A 26,113-nucleotide genomic window follows, 5' to 3' on the forward strand; every position below is an offset into this window, starting at 1 on the left:
ACACAAATCGATCGCGTCTAGAAAACTCGTTGTACGCGTCATACCTCGCCAACTGACTTGTAAATGTTAGGTTAAAATATATTGAAGTGTTGTTCCAAAACGTTGAGTTTCATTTCAACTAGACGTAGCTACCCCGTAACTCCGTCAAGGCCCGAATATCGTCCGCGAGCAAGCGAAACGGGATTTACGACCCCGCGAAGTCCGACAGGCGGACTGACGACACTTTCGGACGCCTCAGTACCAACAATAGAGTTCTCTTCCGATACAGGAGACGGGCGTGTTACCTTTGAATCCGGAAGAGCAAGATTCCACAAGTCCATCCTCAAGAGGAAGTAAAATTTTGGAGGACCAAAATCAATCTAAGAAGGGGGGTATGTAACGCCCTAAAAATCCCCGAGCTATACCAGATCATATTCCATTCGACACCACAGCATTTCCCGAGTCATTTGCACAAGTCAGCATTCCCCGAGCATTCACCTCGACACCACAGCATTTCTCGATACACGCGTACGCAACAGCATTAGTCAAATCACATCCGCCTGGTTTCGAAAGCCCCCCAAAAAAATGCATTACTAATCAATAAGGTCAAGCTATAAGTATGGGAACATTCCCAGGGCAGTCAATCTTGGCTGAACCTCCGTTTTGTAACTATGTCTTAAATAAACTTATACTTTTTGTCAGTAAAGAACGGGATAAAGACCTGGGTAACTCCCACTCTCCTTTTTTTCAAGTATTTTTACCCAGTTTACGTCACAATAGCGACGAAGACTGAAAACGCCATACATGATTCTACCGCACACCAATCCACCTACAATTATCACAGATAAGTATTCCTAATAATACTTCATGTATATATTTTCTGTCACAAAAATAATCAATCCCTATTTCCATGTAAAAAAATGTTAAGTAGATAAGTAATACAGCCCATACATGACTAAAGGCCGAAAGTACTCCAAAAATATTTTCCCGGAAAATTATTAAAAAATAGTTTAAACATAGTTAAAAAATGTTTTTACAATAGCGTAACAACAATCATACGGTTAGAAATCGAAAAAACATCTGATTAAAGAGAAAAAAAATTTTGACCCGGGGCGGGATGCGAACCTGATCCAAAAAGTCTTCAGCGGTTCCGCAGTCGGAGACCATAGCTACTGCACCCACCGGCGTCGTTGAAAATACCTTCGAAATATTGGGATATATCCTACATAGTATAATTGTCGTGTTTTGTACTACGCAATTTTTAGAGTCTGCACGATATTTCTCCGAACTTAGGGATGTTTAATATTACATAATATATTTTTACGATAATTATAACTTAGTTTTTCACGAAAAAAACGCCGAAAAAAGTGGTTTTTATTTTTTCCTACTATGACGCACCAAACGCAGGAATTTGAAAAAAATTGAGCATAATACTTAGGACAATATCTTATTGCTAAATTAATTCTGTTCTAGTCGCTCTTAGATTTCCATATGAAATCTGCATCTTTTCGATTTTTACAGCCAGAGTTTGCAACGGAAAAATCTGAAAACGACTCAAAGTATGTGATTTGGTGTCCGACATGTGTCACATTTTTTTCAGAATTTTAAATTGTCATTAAATGAGGAAAATGGGCCAAAAACTGGATTTTCGTTTTTCCTCTATAACTACCCTTACAGATGAGCTATAGGGCTAAAACTTGGTTGAAAGGTATCTTTATTGGTAGGCTATCGAATGGCGCAAATTGGAATAAAATCCCTTCCGGGGCCGATTTGGCCCCCAAAACCGGCTATAGCCCTTAGAATCAAAGACATCGATGATTTAAATTATCTGGAACAGTACTAAATAAATAACAAGTTAACCATTGAAGCAATGAATTAAAAAATTATTACTGAAAACATATATTTATGACGACAATTATCAGTGGATAGGCATAATTTTTTAATGAAGTTTACTGCAAATTTCATCCTGATATCTCTTACGGTTCAACATTTATTGTAAAATGTCACGAAATTTCTCGACCCAGCACAGTGTCCGGCCGTCCAAGGCTATGTATCGCGATGCAGCATTCGCTTCAGATAATTTTAATTTCGTTAATTTTAGAATGTTCATCTTTTTAAAAAACAGGTCTGTAAAGAGGACACTTGGGGCTATATCCTCATTTTTTGCAAATTTTTAAAAAGTTCCCTTCTATGAAAAGATTGCATTTGTTGAAAACAACGCACACCTTCAGCCAAAAAGAAAGTAACACATGTTTCGTTCTTCTACTCTCGGAATCATTCGGCAGGGGTCGACGTCTGTCGTTGCACACATATACATATGTATATCGTCGCTGTAATTGCACATATATATGCATATATTTGTAGTCGCTTCGACTGCGGCGAACGTAGATAGAAAAGGACAGCATGCAAACACGGCCGTGTGACAGGAACCACACCTGATTATGGCCCGTTGCACACGGCAACACCTTCGTTGCACACGGCACCACCTTCGGAGAAGTCCTGTTGATAAGAAGGGATCAAATATCCTCAGCGGTCAGTTGTCTCCGACGGTATAAGAGGCCGCCGCCCCAGGGCACGAGCGTTCAGTTTTGTTTCAGTATCGCCTACGTACTAGGCCTGCAGCCAAGCTCGCATATGCGAGCCGAGCTCGGGTCGAGTCGAGCCGGGACTCGCTTTTCGAGTCGAGTCGAGTACTCGCACCGATGCGAGCTGCTCGCAACGAAGCGAACGGCTCGCAACGAAGCGAACGGCTCGAAATAAAATCAGGCGTAAAATGACATGATGCGAGTTACAGCGGGAAGATCAGCACATCGATATTATCAAGCATTTTAGTATATTGACAATGCTAAATGTTTGCGATGTTTTATTATATATTTTGATAGTGAAATGTTGATTCAGAATTTGTATAACCCTTATTGAAAATAATTATGCAATAACAACTATTTCCTAGATTTATGTAAATAACTAGATGTGAAGAACGGTATTTTATATATTCCTTTATATTATACTCCGGTTCAGTGTACAGTCGTAAAAATGTATTGTCGCAAAATTGTTTATAATGTTGAAAATTAACGTTAAACTTCGTTAAATAGTTTTTGAAAGGAATGGATATATAAATATTGTATAATATTGATATGTATTTGTACGCATTCGTGCCAATATGTGCCAGTCTACAACCTTTCACACAAGTTGGAAGTTCCAACAGCCTGTCATTCGGTACTGTGCACGTATAGGTGATAAGATTTAAAAGGGCATAGCCGATTAAGATGGTCAAAACAATTGGAACCGCAAAAAGATTCCATTTCAAACAGTATTGATTTCTTGATTTTCTGGAAATGACAGAAGTGGATTTCAAAATTCTTTTCACGGAATCTTACCAATTTTCACAAGCAATTTCATATCTGGCGGAAATCGTGGACGAACACAATAATATAAATATTCATTGCCTAATCAATGTTACTTCAATATTTTTAGAACATTAAAAAAATATTGTTAAAATCACATGAATAAATAATATAAGAAATTGAAAAAATAAAGATGATGTATGGGAAAAAACATTTACCACCGACGGGATAAGAACCCCAGCGTATCCGCTCCTTAGTTCGACGTCTGGCGATGTTACAAAACTTTACGAACATTCTGGTATATATCACACAAAATACAATTTATTCTTTCTCTTAAATCACATTTCTTAGGTCAAACAATTACTTGTTTCAATTTAATAATGCTAAAAATTACTTAATATATATCTGCGATAAAACCAACAAATGTAACTTTCCTCCTAATAGCAAAAACGTCGAAAAAATTCGGTTTTTATTGTTTTTTGACGATGATGTCTCACAACAAAAAATCTAGAAAAAATTGACGACACTGCCTGTTATAGTACTTTAACAAGGAACTAAACAGTAGAATAGCATGTTTTCACATTTTTGAGAAATCTGCATTTTTCCGATTTTTTGGAGGTTTTTCATTTTTTTACGACCACAGTTTGTAACAAAAAAATCTGAAAAAATTATCAAAAGTCAGCCTTAGAATCCAAAATATGTCACATTTTTTCAGAATTTTAGGAAGCATCAGAGTGCGGAAAATACGCGGAGAAGCGCGAAATCTAATTTACCCTGTAACCAACCTCATGGGCAAGATAGGGGGTTGAAATTTTACTCAGAGGGGTTTTTCTTAGTCAGCTTTCGAATTGTTCATTAATCATTGAAAAACCTCTAAGGGCAGTTTTGACCATAAATCGGCTAGGTCCTTTTAAAAGGATCTGATGTCTACGTTCAACACTCGTCATACTTTCTGTTTAGTTAATATTTTAATGTTTGTAAAAAGTTTACCGATTTTCATCTCGAAATCTTTTTTCAATTTGCAATTGTTGGCTCTTCTCCGTGGATAACAGTCGATCTTTTATACGATGGTCCAAAATCATGCTAACTACCAAATAATTCGTAGTGGCAGCAAAGTTAAATCTACTTCCTAGCTCGACAATTAACACAATTATATAACGCAATTTTTCCTGAGTTTTCATTACATGTCATCTAGTAGCTGTCTAGAAGCTGAAGTCGTTTGGTCGATTTATAAAAAAAGTTATTCTGATTTAAAGTGTCTGCCATCAATTATGAGACTGACTGCATAATGTATAACGAGAAGCGGCCGCACGTTTCTCGCTAAGCAACCTGCGCTATCTCCATGTTTATAATTGTGTAGTGTGAAAATGGTTTACTGCCTTTTTGGTTCGTTATCTCGACCATTTCTTCTAAAAAGTGTACTTCCGTACAATGGGACAGTAGGGCTCTCATCAGCGAGCTAAGGTTTATGACCGGATCGCCTGCACGCGCCCACTTAGGTCACCCGCTCTGAGTATTTGATCTACCTGCACGCGTATGCGTTTTGCTCTTCCCTCCCCATCGAGCCACTAGCTAGTTATTCATTATCGAAAAATATAAAAGTCTAAGACAATCTATTCTCAGGTTAGTTAGCTCAGATTCTGTCAAACAGTTTTTCTCAGCTTACCAGAATTCAGTCTTTTGACCTTTGGTGCGAGTACCAGTGTGGTGGCCTGTGCAAAGAGCACGCCGACGAACCGCCAGCATACATTGTAGACGCGGCGGCGACCTCGTATAAAAAAAATGGCTAAACATGTTGAATAAAATCATCAGGAACACGAATCGAACTGGTATAGGAGACAATGATATTTCAATTCAGGATAGAAATACGATCAAGAGAATGCTCATGTTCTTTAACGACACGGACAAAGAGATAGAATTTGCATGGGAACCAGTAAAAGAATTGACCGACGACGAAATTAAACAAATTATCAAAGAAAATCACGAATTAATCGGACACCCCGGAATACAGAAAACCTATGACAGAATCAAAATTAACTACAAAATACCGAACTTGTTTAAACTAATTCAGGAATACATTGAGACATGCGACACTTGCCAACGAGCTAAACTCACGCGAATTCGCCCAAGAGAAGAACCATGCATAACCGACACCCCGATAGACTCGAACGAAAAAATAGCTATGGATTTGTTAGGACCGTTACAAAAAACGAATAACGGTAATCAGTACATACTCTCGATTCATGACGAACTGACTAAATATCTTATACTAGTACCCCTCAAGACGCAACGAACCGAATCCATATGGGACGCCCTCCCTACTGAACCACTACATTTATATATTCTCCGCACCCAAGAAAATACTAACAGACAGAGGACAGAATTTCATTTCCGAACTAATGCAAAGATACGAGGAAGCTTTTAACATAAAACATATCAAAACTACCGCATTCCACCCGCAAAGCAACGGATCCCTAGAAAGAACGCACGCAGTTGTCACTGACATGTTAAAATCGATACAACAAACATCCACCGACGAATGGGACGAACAATTGAACTTTGTTTGCTTAGCGTATAACACAATGACACACGACGCCACAGGCTACACACCTTTTGAACTAACGTTTGGACACAAAGCTAACCTACCTTCAACCATTTCCAAAAATCCTCAGCGAAGTTACGAAGACGAAGTATCCTTTCGAAAAAAAGAATGGGACTCACGATTGAAAAGAGCCCGAGACACCTTGCTAAAGAGTAAACAAAGATATCAAAGAGACCAGCGACGTAAAATTATTAAACCGCAATCAATTTTCAAAGAAGGAGATCAAGTTTTGATACACAATGATCATAAGGAACACAAATTAGACATAGAATGGTTAGGACCATTCACGATTGATAAAGTATGCACACCGTATTATGTCATTAACGATAAGAAAGTACACGGTAACAGACTAAAATCTTATTTTCCAGGACGACAATCCTCTTCGCGGGATTAACTTGCGCACACGTCACTATAACACCATTAGATACCCAGAATAACATATTTTTAGAAAAGATAAATAAGGGTTATTTATACAGTAGTACCGCCAATGTGATAATAGGTCTAGACACGAGCGAGATGTTTAAGCAAATCGAAAACATAGCACAATATAAGAACGAAATCAGTAAATCAGCTACTAACTTCGACTATACCGAAGCATTAGATACTTTAGACATACGTATTAATAATATTAGACAATTAGCCAGTCACGTAAGAACCCTCATACACCAGAGAACGAAGCGAGGATTATTGAACTTTGTCGGATCAATCTCTAAAAGCTTATTCGGAACACTAGACACAGACGATTTGGATTTGATAAATGAAAACATTGACACCTTATTTGACGACGACAAACAGATTAAAATCATACTAGCTAACCAGACTTCGCTTATAAAGAAAATGCTTAACACAAAGAGTTTAGAGAATTTAGAACGTTCATATAACCAATTAACGCAGCAATTGAATACAGAAAGCATATTTACTAAACTCATAATGAAAATCGATAATGCCATACAGGATTCGCACTTCCAACTTGACGAAATATTAAACGCGATCATTTTAGGTAAACAAGGTATCATTAGCCCACAGATTATAGAACCCGAAAAGTTTGTAAGCAACTACGCGAAGATCATAGGACATCACACTTATAACATTGCCATTGCGCCCAAAATCGAACACTTTCAATTCATACTCGACATCAGAGACTTAACCGTTTTCACGTATAATGACAAATTATTTTTCAAGATTTCGATACCTCTAGTGCTCGAACAAGAGTGGGATATAATGCGCGTATACCCCATCCCGCATAAAAGAAACAATATACTTATGGCACCCGTGATAGAAAATCCAGTATTTCTAACTTCAAACCTCCTTTACATAAACACTGATCTCGACTATATCACCAAACATTGTAAACGAAAGATAGTCATGATTTGTAAACAAACGCAGCCGATCCACAACAGTAATTCCGACAACGACTGTCACAGCGAAATTATTAACTACAAGAAGAACATCAACAATTGCGAGATATCCATTTATAAGATCGACTACATCAGTTCCATACCGCTGCACGCCGAAAATCAATTCCTAGCTATACCCTCTAAACCAGTAGAAATTGACGCGATATGTTCCACAAAACATAATATTCAGACCATTGACAGACCATCTATAATTAGCTCTAACGATTCATGCGATTTATTGTTTAATAACGAGTACATGCGAATAGGCGAAAGCAAAACCGAACTAGCTTACGATATGAAAATGAAAACCATAGAACTCAATAACAATGATAGATACATTCACATTTTGGAGAAGATCAAAAACACGCCGAAAATTATAAGCAACATTGCCTCGTACCGAACTTCCGCGGATCAACTCGATAGCGAAATATCAAAGCTAAATTTCGAACATAGAATAGAGAAGAATAGAGACTTTGCGATCGTATGGTATGAGTACATTACAAATAATAGGATATGTATCGGTAGGATTGATAGGTTTGTACGTGCTCAACAAATTAGGATTACTCGACTGTCTGAAGAACTGCGTCCCCAGAAAACTCTGTTTCCACCTGCTCTGCTGTAAGATCAAGAAAGGGCCACAAATCCACAACGACTTCCAACCAACGCAACCGAGTGCGCCAATCAGCCTGTACACCACTGTAAGCCGCCCTTTGGCAATCGAAGACAATGAGGGAGGAAAAGTCTTGATACAGCCCCAGCGGGTCCGCTTCAAGAAGAGCATCCTCAAAAAGAACTTAAGGGACTAAGTTCAATCTAAGAAGGGGGGAATGTGACAGGGACCACACCTGATTATGGCCCGTTGCACACGGCAACACCTTCGTTGCACACGCCAACACCTTCGTTGCACACGGCACCACCTTCGGAGAAGTCCTGTTGATAAGAAGGGATCAAATATCCTCAGCGGTCAGTTGTCTCCGACGGTATAAGAGGCCGCCGCCCCAGGGCACGAGCGTTCAGTTTTGTTTTAGTATCGCCTACGTATGTTCTTCGTGTATTTCAATCATTGTAATAATCTTTGTAACTAACTCAGTGGTACTCAACTCCGGTTGAGCAATAAAGTTTTTTTTATATTTTCTTCTTGATTATTACGTGACAGCCGCGTGGCCGAAGGCGCAAGAAAAAGGCAGCACAACCCGATGATATTATTATTCGATTTGTACCGTGTTTGGGCTTATTTTGTTCAGGAAAACATTTTCAATCGGTAGGTAATGATATCATTATGGTAACGTTAATAAGAAATAATATTAGATTTAGTTGGTAAACGCCAATACGCTACTGGTTACAATGTTGCCTCTGATACTGAATCACGACAATATGGAGCGTCCCGTCATGTGCCGCCTGGAGACAACAATGTAAGCGTTTCACCATCACTTATTAATAACAATAAAATGTTTGTTACAATTCATAATTCTGCCATGGGAACATTATTAATCGATTGCAAATAGTTTGCTGATGAAAACAAGTCTAAACACGTCACAAATCCGATAAGTTAGACGGTGCCAGTATTGAAACGTTTCCTTCGAAGTTCATCAACGAATTTTATTTCACTAACTGACCGTTCCATTTCGATAGAGTCCGCTGCCGTACCAGAGCATGTTCTACAGAGTCGGTAATTCAGAACCTGTAAGGAATTCGAGCGACTGCGGCCCATGTGGGCCGCAGCAGGGTGCCATAGACCGGCCAAGGGCGCAGTTTATGATTACGGTGCGGACGTGACTTCAGGCTATTTTTGAGATTTAGCGGAACTTCCTGTTTTATGATGATTTATTAGAGACTTCGTATTTTAGCTAAAGGTCTCAATAGTCGTTGACGTACCGTAAAACATCTGCGGACCAAATGTGCATCATTAAGGGCCCGAGGTAGGCGACGAGGATTCGGGGCGAGGGTACCCTAATAAACTGGTCGGCTTCCCTCACCCTGTCGCCTCTCGGAGGGCGTACTTTAGAATTAAGACACCCGATTGGCTTCTGGGATGTAACCGCCTACACTGCAAAAATCGTTAAAAGTGTAGAGCGGAGAAGAAGCCAACGTTGTCGTAGCGCGCACGAGGATAACCTCTAGTCCTTGTCTTTTTCTGAAATAAACAGTAGACAGAAAAATGCCATAGCATGCAATGCCTACATATGTACGTGTACCTGTACATAATACATAATCTAAAGAGTTCTTTATAAAATTGTCTTAATAACTTAACATCCAGCAGAGTACCAATGGTGAAACCCAATGACATTTCCTTTTCTTATAAAGAGTTTTTGTCACGTTCCCATGCATTAACACATGTGCACGTGCCCGATTCCTACACAGAATCGTACGCCTTCCCCCTATCTCCGTCGCACGCACAGGTAGATCCTGCAGCGGCGCGCTCTCTCTCCCTCGCGCGGACGGCCAGCATAGGCCTAGCGCTCCCCCTCTCTCTCTCTCTCACGCACAGGGAAAACCCAAGACGACGCGCCCGCACAGCAATTAGCCTGTAAAAAACCCACCCTCACTAAACACCCCGTACAACAGTTCCGAAAATATCCGTCAGATGCTGCTTGAGACGAAGACTTTCTCGAAGTCAAAAGTATGCTCTGACGGATATACCTCCCCCGGAAAAAAACAGGAAAATCGGAATTCACTCCGACAAGTACTTTGCTTATGAGTAAAACCCCAGACACCGTGCAAGAACGTTTAGCACTGTCTGTCCAACACCCTTCAACTCCGTGCAAGAACGTTTAGCACGAGTTTCCCTCATCCCCGCCGAAACCCCACCAACGAAAACCACCTCCGCGAAGAAGGATACCGGACCACCAGGACCACCCACAAGAAGCAAGAAGATTCGGAGGGCAGGACGGAAGGTTCAGGAGAACCGCCGTTTCAAAACTCAGAGACGAGCCCAGCAGCTGGAAACCGGATCATCGTCCAACCCACTCCCCTCCCCGCAATGGAAACTCATCCCTCTTACCCCTTGCTATCCGAGTTTTCCAGAGTTTTGCAAAATCACCGAGACAGATCCCCGCTTCACCTTTTACGCAAACAAATTGTTCCCCCAGCCCCCTAGCAAGCGTTAACATTTGTCCATAGCTACATTTACATTTATATCTCGTTTCTTATCTATATTCTCACTCTCCGTTATATTTGTTATCACCATTATTATTTTTGTAAACTTTTATTATTCCAAAGAATATATACACGTTGTTTCGTTACTCCTGCTACAAAATCGTTTCGAAAAATCAATTTATTTAGCGAAATAACCCAGAACCTGCAGCACCTTCCCTCTCCTTACGACACGGGTTTTCAACCCTTCTCCATAGGCGATATCAAGCGATCCCCGCCTCGAGAACGGATTACCGCTCGTCCGTTTTCGGCTCTAACGGCTTCTGATCAATCCCAAAGGGAGTCGGAGGACGTAACATTTTACTCACTGCAAAACGTGACGTAAATTGTTTAAGTAATAAAAATGTGTTTGTTTAAACAATATTTTAAGTAATAAAAATGTACTGGTGTAAACATTTGTTTCAATAAAAATTTATTTGTTTAAACAATTGTTTAAATAATAAAAATTTATTTGTGTAAACTAGCGTTTAACTAGTAAAAATGTACTGGTGTAATCATTAGTTTCAATAACAAAAATTTATTTGTTTAAACAATTGTTTAAATAATAAAAATTTATTTGTGTAAACTAGCGTTTAACTAGTAAAAATGTACTGGTGTAAACGTTTGTTTCAATAATAAAAATTTATTTGTTTAAACAATTGTTTAAATAATAAAAATTTATTTGTGTAAACTAGCGTTTAACTAGTAAAAATGTACTGGTGTAAACGTTTGTTTCAATAATAGAAATTTATTTGTTTAAACAATTGTTTAAATAATAAAAATTTATTTGTGTAAGCTAGCGTTTAACTAGTAAAAATGTACTGGTGTAAACATTTGTTTCAATAACAAAAATTTATTTGTTTAAACAATTGTTTAAATAATAAAAATTTATTTGTGTAAGCTAGCGTTTAACTAGTAAAAATGTACTGGTGTAAACATTTGTTTCAATAACAAAAATTTATTTGTTTAAACAATTGTTTAAATAATAAAAATTTATTTATGTAAACAAGCGTTTAAAGTTTAAACGATAAAAAGTGTTCGATTATTAGTGGTAGTCACTGTACCGTGGTACGTATTTACGTATTATGGCTTGGCAACGTCGGATAAAAAAGTCGGCCATCCGAACTTCGAATACAATTTCGAATAAAAGATACATTTCATTTTCATCTCTGCCAAATACTCGTCCCGAATAAATCCTCAAATAAATCGTCTGGCCAAATCGAGCTTCGGATATCGAATAAAAGTTACGAATAAATTTCGCCGCGACATCTGCCTTCGAATACATTCTGAAATTAATTTTTATTCGACGCCTAAAATCGTTCGGATGGTCGGCGACGCCGAGTATCTACAAATAAATCCGTCGAATAAATGGGGGCGTTGCAATCGACCATCCGAATAAATTCTGACGTAGCCAGAAAATCATCCGGAGGCACGTCGAATACAAATCTCGAAACCAGACGCTCGTCGAATAAAGATACAAATAACTTCTCGCGATTCATCCGACTTCGAATAGAAACAAAAGAACAGAGAATTTGTATCCGAAGGCGCTTCAAATAAATTTTTCATCGGATACTGCCCAACTCTGGATCGCGGAGCTTTATGCAAAATAAAAATATTCTATTCTCGATTGTACATAATTTATTTTTTATGTCGTTTGGGCATAAGTTCAATGATAATGTATCTCTTCTGTTCAGAATTTTACTATGTCAAAAATAATGTCACAACATGCACAAATTCTTGTAATGTCTTCATAGTTTAGTTTTGTCATAAATCCATAACATTCACAATTATATTGATGTTAATTGAAATATTCGTGATACGTAGTATTGCAGAACTCGAAGAAAAAAAATCGCACTATGTTCGACAACTGGATTTTTGCATAAGAAAACAAGCGTATTCAAATGATGGTAACGCGATTTATCGAAAAAATGTATTTCTCCCCATGTGATGTCTGGAATTTAAACAAATTTCTTTGTAACTGTCAAAGTCTTCTTCAAACACTATGTTAGGGTTTAACAACAATGAATAAATGGTTTATTTCATATGGGCTTATACACGTGCTACACTTATAGGCTACGTACAGTGACGAACGAACAGAAAAGAACACACACGAAAGCATAGAGGGACGCACTTCACTCTAACGCATATCGCGCCACCTACACGCACAATTATGGCGGGGAATACGAGTATCTTTTCGTGTCAAACCTCGTCACACTATGACTATGTTAAAAAGCAACTTAGCGAAAAATTTGAAACAAGCATCTGAAAGTAGAGACTTGAAGCTTTAACATGATCATTTAACGATATCGATACAATAATTTTTGCTCGAGTTATAATCCCTTGAAATTGATCATCGTAGAGGTAATCCTTTAATTTTTTTTGACGGGTGTAGTAACGTACTATTTTTTTTTAATGAAATTATCATAGTTCAAACATTGGCAATTTCTGGAGGATTGGAAATTTAGTGTTTAACTCCCTAACGCACAGTTTTTTTTAACAAAAACCGGCCAAGAAGAATCAATTTTTGATATACTGCACTCTTGTTCCATGGAAAAAGGTTATATTTTATTCTTGAATAAATAAGTGTTATAGCTTACAATCCCATGTAAATGATAAATATCAATAAAACGATTTTTTTCTTTGCTTTCACATTGTTATTTTCAATTCTCGATTATATTCGAGTGTGAAAAATTATAGCAGCATAAAATACAACGCCGCTCGAATTATCTCGAGTGTGCACAATTTGGCCTGTTTAGCGTGCTCGAATTAACTCGAGCGTACAAGTTAAGGGGTTCAATATTTTGAATCTACTGTATAATACGAATTGTCAAACGTGCCGTTCATGGCATTCGATCGTCTTTAGAAATCTAATTCTTAATAGTAGATATCTGTTTCCATCGCCTCGCAGTTTCTCGTATTCCCGTTGAGCGGCTCGATAAGAGAAGCCGTCACATGTACCGGTGGAAAATTGTCTGCAACTTACGATATCCTTCCAGGACATCGCACCGGCTTAAGTTAACGCCGTGGCTGCGTGCAGGCTGTTCTACACGTGTAACTCGCCGCGACACGAATGCAGATACGCGCGTGTGTAGGGAGAAATGATGGTGATAAAGTTTGGCGAACAGCTGCAGGGAATGTATCGTCGTTATTTGTCCGCGCGTGGTTCCTTTTTGCAGGCGGCTTCCCAACCGCCGCGCCGTCCAACAGCGTTTCATCACGTTTGGTTCTTGCGGGAATGGTTGTAAGGGTAACCGAATAGACTTTTGTAAAAAGTTACAAATGCAAGCACTTGAAGTAACGAGGTGTTTCCGCTCGGGCTACTTACAAGACGGAGTAGATGCTGTAAACTCTCCAAGTTCCTCGAGGATCCTTGATCGACTTTGAATTCCCTTCTTATACGAAGATTTTTGTATGCCTTCCTATTATCCCGTTCCTGTAACTCTTATTCGGTATACGATCATTGCGAAACAGGAATCGGGTAATTGCCAAAATAGAAAAGATACAACATCGCAGAACTTTTATTCTTCGATGTGTTCGACCTCTACAAACTTTGTCGCACACGCCAAACGTACAGAATGTTCCAAAATTATATGTTACGACCAATATTCTGCACTTCTGGATAGGTGGAGATCTGTTAAAAAAACGGACCTCAAAATTGACCTTGACCCCTTTTTGAAGGTCAAAATTGATCTTTATTGCATCGTATAGTACTAATCGCGACGAAGAAAACCCTCAAGAGAACTACAAGTCTCAAGTCAACCGTTCTCTGAAACACATTTTTAACATTTCCTAAACTATTTTATTCCATTCGTCTGCAGGGTGTCCCAAAATTGTATAAACGTGGAGGAGATGATATCATAACAGGTACAATACAAAGACGGCTATAATTCGGAATAGAGCTCTCAGAAATTTGTTTTTTTTCATTTTATTGAAGTCATCCCCGAAATTATGCCCACATGTTTCGAAACACCGTGTGTCCTATTTTTCATTTTTAACATACGCTGAAATCATTTGTTCAACAACGATGTTCACGATGTTGATGGAATATTTTCTACCGAGGGCAGGATTAATCCCGGCCCCTGCATGTCCGACTAGCAGAATGAAATCCACATAATGTGCGTCCACGTTCCCAACGAAATGAATGTGACCGTGTCAGTCTGGACGCACACGCGGTAAGAAATATTGCCTTCGCCAATATCAAATTAGCACAGTCAGCAGGCAGGGGTTTAAAACGTCATATCTCCCACTCATAAACCAAAACCGTTTTAACACTTACCTGGCAGTGCTTTATTTGCCGGAAAATTTGTTCCACTTTGCTTAGCGAGAAATTATCGCGGTCTCTTTCATCCTCGGCCACTCCCAGCACCTCTCTCTCTCTCTCTCTTTCTCTCTCCCTCCTGTCGCAGCACCCCAGACCACCGCGGCATCCGCCTCGCATCTCGACCTCATCCAATTTCCATTGCCTGTAGTGGTGCGATGGGGCTGTTCGAGCAAAAGCGAGCGGGTAAATATCTTGCAGTGACGGTAAACGGAATTGAATAAACATTTTTCAGCAAATAGAATCGACAATGGTACGAATTTAAAAGTCGCTGAGACGAGCACAGGTGGTTCTCCCGTCGCCGTGCCACGCCGCGCCGCGCCGGAGAGAGCGCCAAATGGAAAAATTGCATTTCACACTAACCGCCCCTTTCCCATCGTTCCCCTCCCATGCCGTACCCTTAGGACCGACCCTGTTCGCCCGTTTTCAGCCCCCCGTGACCATCGACAAGTCGCCAACCCACTATTAAACCCGCACATCCGTGATCCTCAACGACCAAGATGCCAATCGGGGGCGGGGGGGGGGGGGGGGGGGGGGGGTGTGGTGGACCCGTGCACTTGACTTTCTGAGCCAGTTATCTCTCGATTCTTCCCGAGAATTGGTTATAAATGCTAATGTACGAGCCAGCTGCGGTGCAATCTCCGAGAATGAACGTTCCCGGATGAAACGTGGCCGAGGTGCAATTTTAAGGTTGACCATGTCGCGATATATTATCAGGCCCGAAGACAGACTGCGTGGGAAACAATTTGGAGAGTTAAGGAAATGTGGTCGAATGGTCCCCTTTGGAGGAGCAACGAAACGTGCTATTAAAGCTGTGGCACAGATTGAATGAATATTGAGATAATAATCTGTTGAATGTGTTGTAACAGTTTCCTCTTTGCGTGATACATTAGCTTTTGCGTTCGAAGCTGTTTGGACTTCAGAGTTCGGACATTTCATTGGATCTAGAATATTTTCGTCACATGCGATCTTTTTCATTCTGTGCATATGAAATTGAGTGGTGTTTTACTTCGTATTAGATGTTTAGCAATTTATTAAACACAAAGACATTTAGTAATGTATGCTTTGAATTATAATGTTGGCATTTTTAGGGGTGCCTCAGAGGGGACATTCAACTGACAAAAGATTAACACCATGGAGATCATTGATGATCGGCGCTACAGAATTATTGAAATGATTGTCATGACACTGAATATCAATTTATCAGTGCTGAAAATAACTGGATTATAGTGTAAGGCGATAACTTCATTATCAAGTAACTAATATTTGCTATTAATGATGTTGATCGGTTTCATTTATATGAAATAGTTGAAATTTATGCGAAACATATAAAATTCCCGCGTCAATCAACCCACTAACCCTTCTATCAGTAACCAAATTTTCTACAACGTTTAAGAGGCCTGACAGTCATGGTGGAGCTAATAGTGAAAAATGTCGGAACCGCGAGGTGCAGTTTCAGACGCCTCGTAACAGACAGTATGCCGCCGAATATTACAAATTACTCCACGATAACATACAAATAGGCATTTTGGAAACCGTATAGTCCTACATTGGACTTTTAGAAAACAAAATTGACCACTTCTGAATTGCTCATTGCTATATTGAAACATCAATTTGAGCCCGCGCGACTCTTAGAAGTTTCGTGTACGTGTATGGGTTTCTTCTATGTATGTGCGGTTATATCGAGTCATCAAGGCGGCAAGGCGACCCTCTTAAGGGCCAAGACTTCGTAGATTCGCGATAAGCTAGAGTGACCACGTTACCGACAAAATTAGGCGAAAAATGGCATTACGTGCCTCAACTTTTCGTCCTTATATAAGAATATTTTTCACTGGGAAGGGGCTCATTTGAAAGAGGAAGGTTCAATGCAGCGCGCGCTGGTCATGAGCTGACGAGAGTATGCAGATATTTTGTGATATAAGTATTAGAAATAGGTCAAAAATTGATGATGTGCGTGCCTCGGAATCCAAGCATTTTTATGCCGTTGGATGAGTTTTCTGGATGAAATCGAAGGTAGCGCGAGCTAGAAAATATCTCCACCTTCAAATTGAGCTGTGTTTTGTCTTGATTCTCTGCGAAATAAAGCCAAAAACTTGAAGCACGTTTCTGGCGTCAGAAATCATGGTATCGATAATACACAGCAAAAAATGTTACAAGTTTAGTCACAGACTTATGACCCGCGGGATCAAGACCAAGACTGTGAACGGAAATTATACAGCAGTTACCGACCTGCTGACTCAGAAAAAGTCATGTGACTACCCTTGGCCCTTAATAACACTGTAATCGTTGGACTTCATAGTACATTTTTTAAATCGATTTTTCAAAACTCGTATTTTCCGTTTGCATGGCTGGATTTGCTTTTTCCTTGCTGACCACAATACAGTGAAGAAGTGCTTTTATTCTTTATTACTTCGCAGCCTTATTATGCTTTGTGGAGTACTATAATTATTATTTCTCTTGTAGTCGTTGCTCTTGCCTGTGGCATTCTCTTTTCTCCTACAGTTTTATACTGTTGGCCTTTGTACATTATTATACTATTATATTGTACATTTGACAGTACAGACGATAATGAGTCTCGTTTATTAGCCATCTTGTTACTTTTTGTAATTACACTATGTCATACTAAAACGTAACAAAATAATTGGAGAAAGATTATAAATTTCTCTCAAACTACAAACTGTTTTTCTATCCTAATAATTAATGAGCGATTATCTTCTGATTGTTCGATTCAAAATTTCCTGTAACAGATAAATCGAGTGTACCAATACATTTTTTTCTATTTGTACAACACTTTTTAATGGCAAACTATTAACGTTTCTACAGCAGCATATTATTCCTACATAGAGTGAAGTACTTAAACATCTACATAAATTGTATTATTATGCTACTGGTTGAACATGCATAACACCAGAAAAAAAAACTAAGTTCATCAATACTGTTCTGATCCACTGTGTAATACAGGGTATTCGAATACAGGTGCGAGAAAATTTAAGAGCTGGTTCTCCATGACAATATAATGTATGCCGATATTCGGCTACATCTTTTAGTTATTAACAATTGAAATGCAGCCAAAAATGCAGCAACCCGACCAACACAGGTGTCCGTGGTGTACGTCATAGAGGCGCGCGACAGTCACGTATCGAATAACAAATACATGCCTAAATTGGTTCCCATTTGAGGCCCCAGCGAGATGAAAATGTTTTAAGGATTTAGAAATTAATCGTTGAACGACATTGAACCTGTCTACTCTTTAAAATCCACAAGGGCATGTCTAATATCAGCCCTATGGAATTATCGACTAGAAGGGATCAATGCCTTTTCAATGTACTTTCAAGCTCACATAAGTAATTCACTCGTGATCACTATAAAATGGTTTGTATATAACCATTATGTCCATAAATATTTAATGAAATCCTCGCAAGTGCAAGTATTCATAAAAATGTACATATTAATAACTGAATTATTGAACGGAGTTAATAACTGAAAAATGTGGCCGAAATTGAAAGTTTTTAATCTTCATTTTCGCTTTATATTGTCATGAAGAACCACCCCTTACATTTTCTCCCACCTGTAGTTGAACACCCTGTATATTCGTACCACATATATGTATTGTAATTTCACCACTTTCGCTTTAGCAAAGCGCATGTCTCGTAAAACTTTTATCGGCCAATATTTGTTCAACGTGATCAGTAATAACTATTGACAAGAATGATAACCACGCATTATATCGTATCTCCATAAAACCACCGCTACCCGAACACCGCTTTGATGAGCTATAAAGTTCGGTATCATTGGTTCTTTGATTGTTTACAATAAAAGATACAGAGAGGAACAATCAGTCTTTTACATGAGGATGTAGGCGAGCCCGTAAACGGGCCGTAAAGCGAAAAAGGAGAGGGGTTGGAAATCGGAACGGAAGTGGGAGAGGTCAGATCCATGCCGGGCCATCGCTGGAACCGATTTATAGTCGTGAACGTGCTTCAGTAGTTTGTTCGAAAGGGTGTTCGTTTCTTCGCCGATAAAAAGGAGGACCGAGCGCAACGATCGGTCAGCTCCGACGATAAATTAGCATTGAATTAGTATCGGACCCGCTCAAATTCATTGGCCTATTTTGGCCGTGCGGATCGGCTGTACCGTTCGATAGTTGTACTGTCGATGCTATAAAGATTTCGATGGATGTACGCGTTCAATTTTGTTGTTCAAATACACACGTAGCCGCGTGTTGTGGAGCTTTTGGCTTGAACTCGTTCGGATTCCGCCGTATAGGATTGAAGTCGGAGAACGATAAATCCTTCGAAGCATTATTCTTCGAATATCTGACTGGCAAAAGCGATCGAAGGCGAACGGTGAAAGAGCTCTTTCGTCGTTGGTATCGAATTCTGAAAGGTTCACCGCCTTTCACCATCGTCCAATCACAAACGAACCATCGAAATGTAATTGTGCTACATTGACTGGATAGATCTTTGTCGGCGGTGGGCAAGATATGAGAGGTATTTCGGGAATTAAACTATTTAATTTTACGGTTTTCGTAGTACGTACTACGTCCCGTTTCAATTAGGTCGCAGCGGTTACGAGTTTACCAGCGCCATTACATGAAATCTCTTTGATAACAACTAATTTGATGCTGTGAGAAATTTTCAAAAAGACAAAATGTTTCTTCTTTAGTTGCAGCAAATAGGAGCCAAATTTTAGCGAGGTGAAAACAATACATGGATCATATTATTTCATATTCTATATTAAATTCTTCTAATCTTCCTACTGTTTCAAATGTCATGTACTCTTGATCATAAATACATAAAATCCAGTCTAATGATGACTAAAAAGGCCAGAAATATGTTTTAACAAGCGTAATTGTAGTTCAAGTAATCACACTATATAGACACATACAACTAGGGAAATATTATAATAATGTGCACAGTGTAAAAGCTATGTATAACATGCTCGAAATTAACATTTTGAATGTTGTTACTTACAAATATTAACCTCTATTTTATAAAAAAAAAAAACTAAACTGTTGTGTTGTATCATTAAATTCGATTACCTTCAGGATCTTATTTCATTTATTAACAAAGTACACCATTACAATTAATTCTAAAATTGTTGACTACAGGTGGCTTCTAATCATAGCTACTATAAGTCATTAAAATTAGAACATTTTATACTTGCAACCGAACATATTTACGTTACAACTCAATAATTTAAAAGTAACTACGACTTCCGATCTGTGGCGGCCTTGACGCTGCCTTGAACATGGTTTAAAATATATGTACTTGTGTTGAGGAAACTTACTACGGAGTCCTTCAGTTATTTTACCCAGTTTCCCACAGATCAAATCCAAATACAGTATTAATCAATATACAAATATCAATATACAAATCCATATACAAATGCAATATTCACATAAATATAAAAATAGAGCGTATAAAGTATTCGCGTCAACACCTTTTCAAACTTTAACAACTATTTACAACTATTGAGAAGTACATAAAAATATAATTGGTTATATGGATATGTATAGTAGAGGGGGGGGGGTGAAAACTCTATTTTTGCTAATATCTTGAGAACTAGAAGATCTAGGACAATGGTTTTTTTTTAATTTGTATGTTTTAGATCGAGGAATGTAGTTAATTCAGGGGATATTTTCGCTCCCTAGATATGGATCATTGCAGATAAAAAAAAGTACGTGTCCAATATTTTTCAACAAACTATATCCTGTATAAATTTCATTAAAATCGGTGTTGTTACACTTGGGTAATGTCCCTTGTCAGTACCGAAGTAACCCCTTTTTTCTTTCCTCTCCGATCCAAATTCCATAGGGCGCTACGATTACAACTTCGTCAATATTCATGCCTCAGCCCTTTGCTCCCCCTATCAGATAACGCTCTTAATCAATTCTTATCAGTCCCGCTCTTGACGTAACGACCCCGATCTACAATATTGATGGCTTAACCCTTTACTTCACCTATTCGATAAGGTTCTTAATCAATCCTTGTTAAGTTCGCGTTTGGCACTACCACTTCGGACTTCCAATATCTATGCGTCTGGGCCTTATCTTCCAATCTCCTTCCTGTTACTTTCCCCCAAAACATCCCTACTCCTATCCTCTTTCCTAAAAAGGGATCTTTCTCAAGATCAAGTGATCAGTGTTCGTTCCGTTTCGGACTTGTACGAATCAATTGCGGCATTAACTGTATCGAATTCTGCAGCTCACAAGAATTTTGAATACGATGCTGGACGAGATAATAAGAAGACTGCAGATCTTTATGCATAATAAAAATCGTCTACCTGAATTGCGACAAACCGGAGTGAAATAGGAAGTTGTTTTTTTTTTTAAATGTATTCAGTAGGCTGAAAATAATACAGCAGCATTTTTAAATTCTTCTATTGTCTTTACTATTTTAAATTATGCCTTCTCATTTTTATCATAAATGCATACAGTCCGCAGTCTAATAATAAGACAATGTTTACCTATTTCGTACATTTAAAGGTTGGAAATGTACACCTTGTACACCCTGCATATTGCACATAATCTCTTGATTGAACACAAACATCTTAGATTTTCATTTTGTCAGACAAAAAATTGTAAAAATGAAATGATATCGAACTTTTGTTTGTACATTCCTTAAAAAATTAAAGGATCACCTTTACGATCCCGAGAAATTGAGTCAATTTCAAGTGATCATAAGTCGGGCAAAAATTATTGTATCGATATCGTTAAATAATCATTTGAAAGCTTCAAGTCTCTACTTTCAGATGCTTTTTTCAAATGTTCAGCTAAGTTGCTTTTTAACATGGTTAGAGCGTCATAAAGAAGACTTTGACAGTTACAAAAAATTTTGTTCAAATTCCAGACATAACATGGGGAGAGATAAAAGTTTTTGATACATCGCGTTACCACCATTTGAAAGCGCCTGTTTTCCTGTGTAAAAAACACCTAGTTGTCCAACATAGTGTGATTTTTTTTGTTCGAGTTCTGCAAAATTGAAGCAAAATTGCCTTTCTAAATTTAGCTGGCTCTAGAAAGCGAAAAAATCATCGTAGAATCTTGTGCAACAAAAGGAACAGAAAGAGATTTCTTTCTCCTGAAGGCAGTTCCTTTGTGTTTTCAATGTAATTAACATTGCGATATACTAGGTCTTCGAGCTATCGTAGGTAATGCGTGCTTATATTAGAAATAAAATCTTAATGAGTGACCCATTCACGTGACAATAGGGTAAGGGACCCATTTACCGAGGGGGGGGGGGGGGGTACCAATTACTGTGCCTATATTAATTATACTTATTTTTAGAGCATAATGAATATTAAAAAGGATATATACATATATAGTGTTCAACAGTTCCTGATGAAACACGCCATTTTGCAACTTCGCCAGTTCCCGTCCAATTTTGACAAACCGTAGCACTATTTTACAAGATGTAAATATTTGTTAAAAAATGCATTGCTGCTTTAAAATAAAATTTCAGTTTGTAAGAATTGTGATTGTTACTATTTAAACTTTATTTTGCCCGCCACCGTATAACTTGGTATACGAGGATGTCTGACTAATGGTAAATTATGTCACTACCGAAGGAGCTACTATGAAGAAGTACAACGCGCAGGGTGCCCTATAGGCAATACAATTTTTAACACCAGAAATACAGAATCCATTTACTTCATCAATTAGGATTCACGTTAATTTTAATCGGCGAAATCTATATTATTTATATTGTTTTCTATTTATTTTTCACTTTAATCCTCTTAACTTGATCTATATATTATAGCTCCTCCCTGCGATTTCTGGTTGTGCCCCCAAATGAAAAATCGTCTGAAAGGAAAAAGATTTGCTGACGTTGAGGCAAACAAACGAAACGCGACGAGGCATCTATTCGTTATTCCTAAAGATAATTTTAAGAGTGTTTCCATAAGTAGAAGCATCGCTCGAAGAAGATTGCGTCTTTTCCAAGGACAATATTTTGAAGGGAACATCATCAATATTGGCCAGGGGTGAAACTTCTTTCCGCTACAACGTAAGGTCGTTTTCTGACAGACCTCGTGTGTATTTAATATGTGGCATATTATTAAAATAACATGTACGATGGAATTTCTCTGAGGGACGTGCGCTAAACTCGGAATTGAATAGTTCTAATCTTTCGACAGTTCTCTATCATAATTGTTAATATACTGATGTTATTATCGGTCACGTTCGAAACGTAGCCACGCCGGTCCCGGCTCCGCTCGGCCAAGAATTTCAATAACTCAATGTTACGACGGTATTAAAAATACCGTAGGAACGTTTTCAGTTTTCAACTGTGACGTCGAGCTTCTCTCCTATATATCCTCGTACGAGGTACAAAAGCTTCCGCGGAATCTTCGAATTTAAATATCGCTGAACATCTAGCCAGCCACGGCTCCTGAATCACGCTCGGATATGAAGAACTCCGGAGCTTTAAACCAGTTGATCTTGCTATGCATTTATGGATGTCGAAGGCTCGAAGGACGTAGTATATCGTACGGTTTCCGCTTACGACGAATCGACTTTTCGTTCGGTATCCACGCCACGCCGCCGGCCGTCGTTCCTTCCATTTTCATCCGACCAGGGCCTTCCTCCGCTTCCTTTTGTCCGATTTTCTGGGACCTGTATTAGCGGATTCGAGGATGATCGTCGATTATGGTCTCTCCGGTGGAAGGTTCTTGAGGACCCTGTTCGATGTACGCGAGGGAACAGGAACATCCAGGAACTTCTACGCGATTTCCCAAAGGGCCGTCCACGATAATTCCACGTTCCACGTCCACCCAGAATTCAGCTGTCTTCTTGGGCACATCGGAGTCGTTCTCGTTGGCGTCAGATCTCTGATTCTTCTTGAAATTTGATAGGGCCAGTGAGAGGATAAGAAACGTTCGAGCACACCTATGAAGTTACGATAGACCACCGGTCTGCAGTCTTTCTCCGACCATAATCCTTACCTTTACAGCTTGATCGAATTCCCATTTACGTCAAAGATCTGCAGGCCTAGGCCTGCTCTATAGCCAAAAGTTATATTTCTACTTCAAGTAACTGTTACATATAGAACCTCGGAAGGGTTTATACTTTTGTGCGATTACAGTCAATATTCTATTCTTTTAAAAAAAGAAACATCAATTTTGTAGCTCAAACGAAAAATGTATGTAGAGAATGTTATCTTTTAAATTATGTAAAATGTCTTCAGCCTCCCACCTGTGACACATAATCTGTCATAGGAATCATTTACGTAAGAATATTTAATTAAAATGAACTCTTTGACTTTTGAAAAGTCAAAAACTTTTGAACTGTATATTATTTTTAACTAGTGCTCGATATAATCTATACTTCATCGTATCGCCATATCTAGTATTATTTTAAATACAAACATAAATAAGAAAAAAATTAAATATATTAATATTAATTATATAAAATATGAATATTAATTCCTCGAAATTAATAATCAAACGATTTTCAGGTTACGTGATGGTAAACTTGATGTTACTGAAATATAATAGTAATACCGAATTATTGCCACTGATAAGGAGTAAGAATTTAGATTATAAATTGACACTTGTAGAGTTACAACCAAAAAAATTTTACGTCCTGGTTTAAATAATTTATGTGCGTATACTGGACACAACGAGGCAAGCGGTACGTTTGAGTAGAAAGTCATTTCACATACAAAAACATAAAAAATGTAAAATTTGTCCGTAAGTCCCAAGAGATACTATTTATTAATCACAAAAATTTCTCTTTGAATAATACAGAATACTTCCTTTGCCATCTCCCTCTTAAGAATTACAAAATTTTCCTAAATAGTGGATGCAAAACGTAAGTCATAAAATACCTGGATAAGTGGATATAAGTGGATATCGTAAGTGGATATATAACAAAATATTAAATATAAAAGTTGCTTTATAAAGAATAAAGCGATACCAATAATAAAGATTTGCACACACGTTTAATAATGCTCAAATAATCTTTTGTTATTCAGGTTACGTCACTGTATGTCTTACAAACGGGTCAAGAATTTGTATACTTAATATTTGGTTTTAGTTTCATTAATATTATTTTACTTTCGAAAAATGGGTTTTCGCTCTCAATCTTTGGAGGTACTTTCACACCATGTGACATGAAACTGGACACCTATAAAAAAAAAAGAACGGGTCAAATATTTTTTGGTGTTCTACTTGCGTGCCAAGTTTCGTATAAACGTACAGAAGTTGTGCTGCAATTTGCGCAATTAGGAGTTTCCAAATTCTTTTTCTATTTCTTTCACAGTTTTATTTTGCACTTCAATTTTCAAAAGTTCTATCATATTATTGGAAGTAACGGAAATATTCAAGGTGTGCAAGTTGCGTGGACCACTCTATATAAAGGGAGTTCGACCCCGTATATTGTAATGTATATTACAAATAGGTCTCCTGACCTAATTCAGACATCTTTATTTTCTCTTTATTATGACTCGTAGATAAAAATGTTGTGTCGAAGGATGCATATTCTGGGGTTATTAGTTAAATATTTTTTTATTCTTGACTTAGAGCACTTCGATAATTATCGGCGCGTACAGCCTCCTAAATAATCGAATGCGGAGAGTATTATTTCCTAATATTTCTTAAGTCTTTTGTTCCGTAATCGCCTGTCCCACAAACACATCTCGAACACGGCGGCGTCGATAATGTCTCGCTTTGCAAATTTCACGCCTCGCTGTTTCGAATATCGAAACTACCTTAACATTGGAAGAAGAAGCCTGGCGGGTGAGGGGGGTTGGGTGGGTGGGTGTTTGTAGGATGGGAACGGTGAAACGGTCAGTTCCATTTCCATCGGAGATGGTTCTCGCGCCACATTGAAATATTACCGCAATACCGCGCGGGGCTGGTACTGTAAAGAAAAGTAAACGTGAAATCCAATCGACCAATCCTATTTTCTCGTTTCTGTTTGCAGATTACCTCGATCGAGCGGAAGGAAAACGACGGGGCAGCTCGCGCGTCGCCTCGCTCTGCCTCGCTCTGCCTCGCTCTGCCTCGCCCCTGTCTCGCGTCGCATCGCGGCTTTGCTGATTTATTCGCCGAGCGTACGGAATGAAAACAGCGTGGCACGGCATGAAAGGCGCAGGCAAATTACTGGATCAAGTCTGACCGTGTTAATCGGCTTTTCGCAGCGAGTTCTCACCTGGAGGTAGAACGAGTCCGCATTAAATTGGGATTGCCAGGTCGACGAACAAAGCGGAAACGAAGGGAAAAACGACGCTGAGAAAGGCGATGGGAGAAACGGAGAAGGTTCGAGCGATGAGCGGAACCACGCAGTCGCGACTTGCATCGGGAATACTTATTCTGGAAATCCGGTTTGTCGGAATGAAGC

The 26,113-nt window shown here is 38.7% G+C and overlaps 1 long non-coding RNA gene across 1 annotated transcript in view; it reads left to right on the plus strand.

Moving 5' to 3' along the window:
- Nucleotides 1-2,998: 2,998 nt before the first annotated feature.
- Nucleotides 2,999-26,113, plus strand: part of LOC143364153 (uncharacterized) — a 218,055-nt gene continuing 194,940 nt past the window's right edge. The window contains exon 1 of the long non-coding RNA XR_013084005.1: nucleotides 2,999-3,121. This is a non-coding gene — a long non-coding RNA (uncharacterized LOC143364153). The remainder of the gene's footprint in view (nucleotides 3,122-26,113) is intronic.

Source organism: Halictus rubicundus, unplaced genomic scaffold (assembly GCF_050948215.1).
Source record: "Halictus rubicundus isolate RS-2024b unplaced genomic scaffold, iyHalRubi1_principal scaffold0304, whole genome shotgun sequence".
NCBI classification, from domain to species: domain Eukaryota; kingdom Metazoa; phylum Arthropoda; class Insecta; order Hymenoptera; family Halictidae; genus Halictus; species Halictus rubicundus.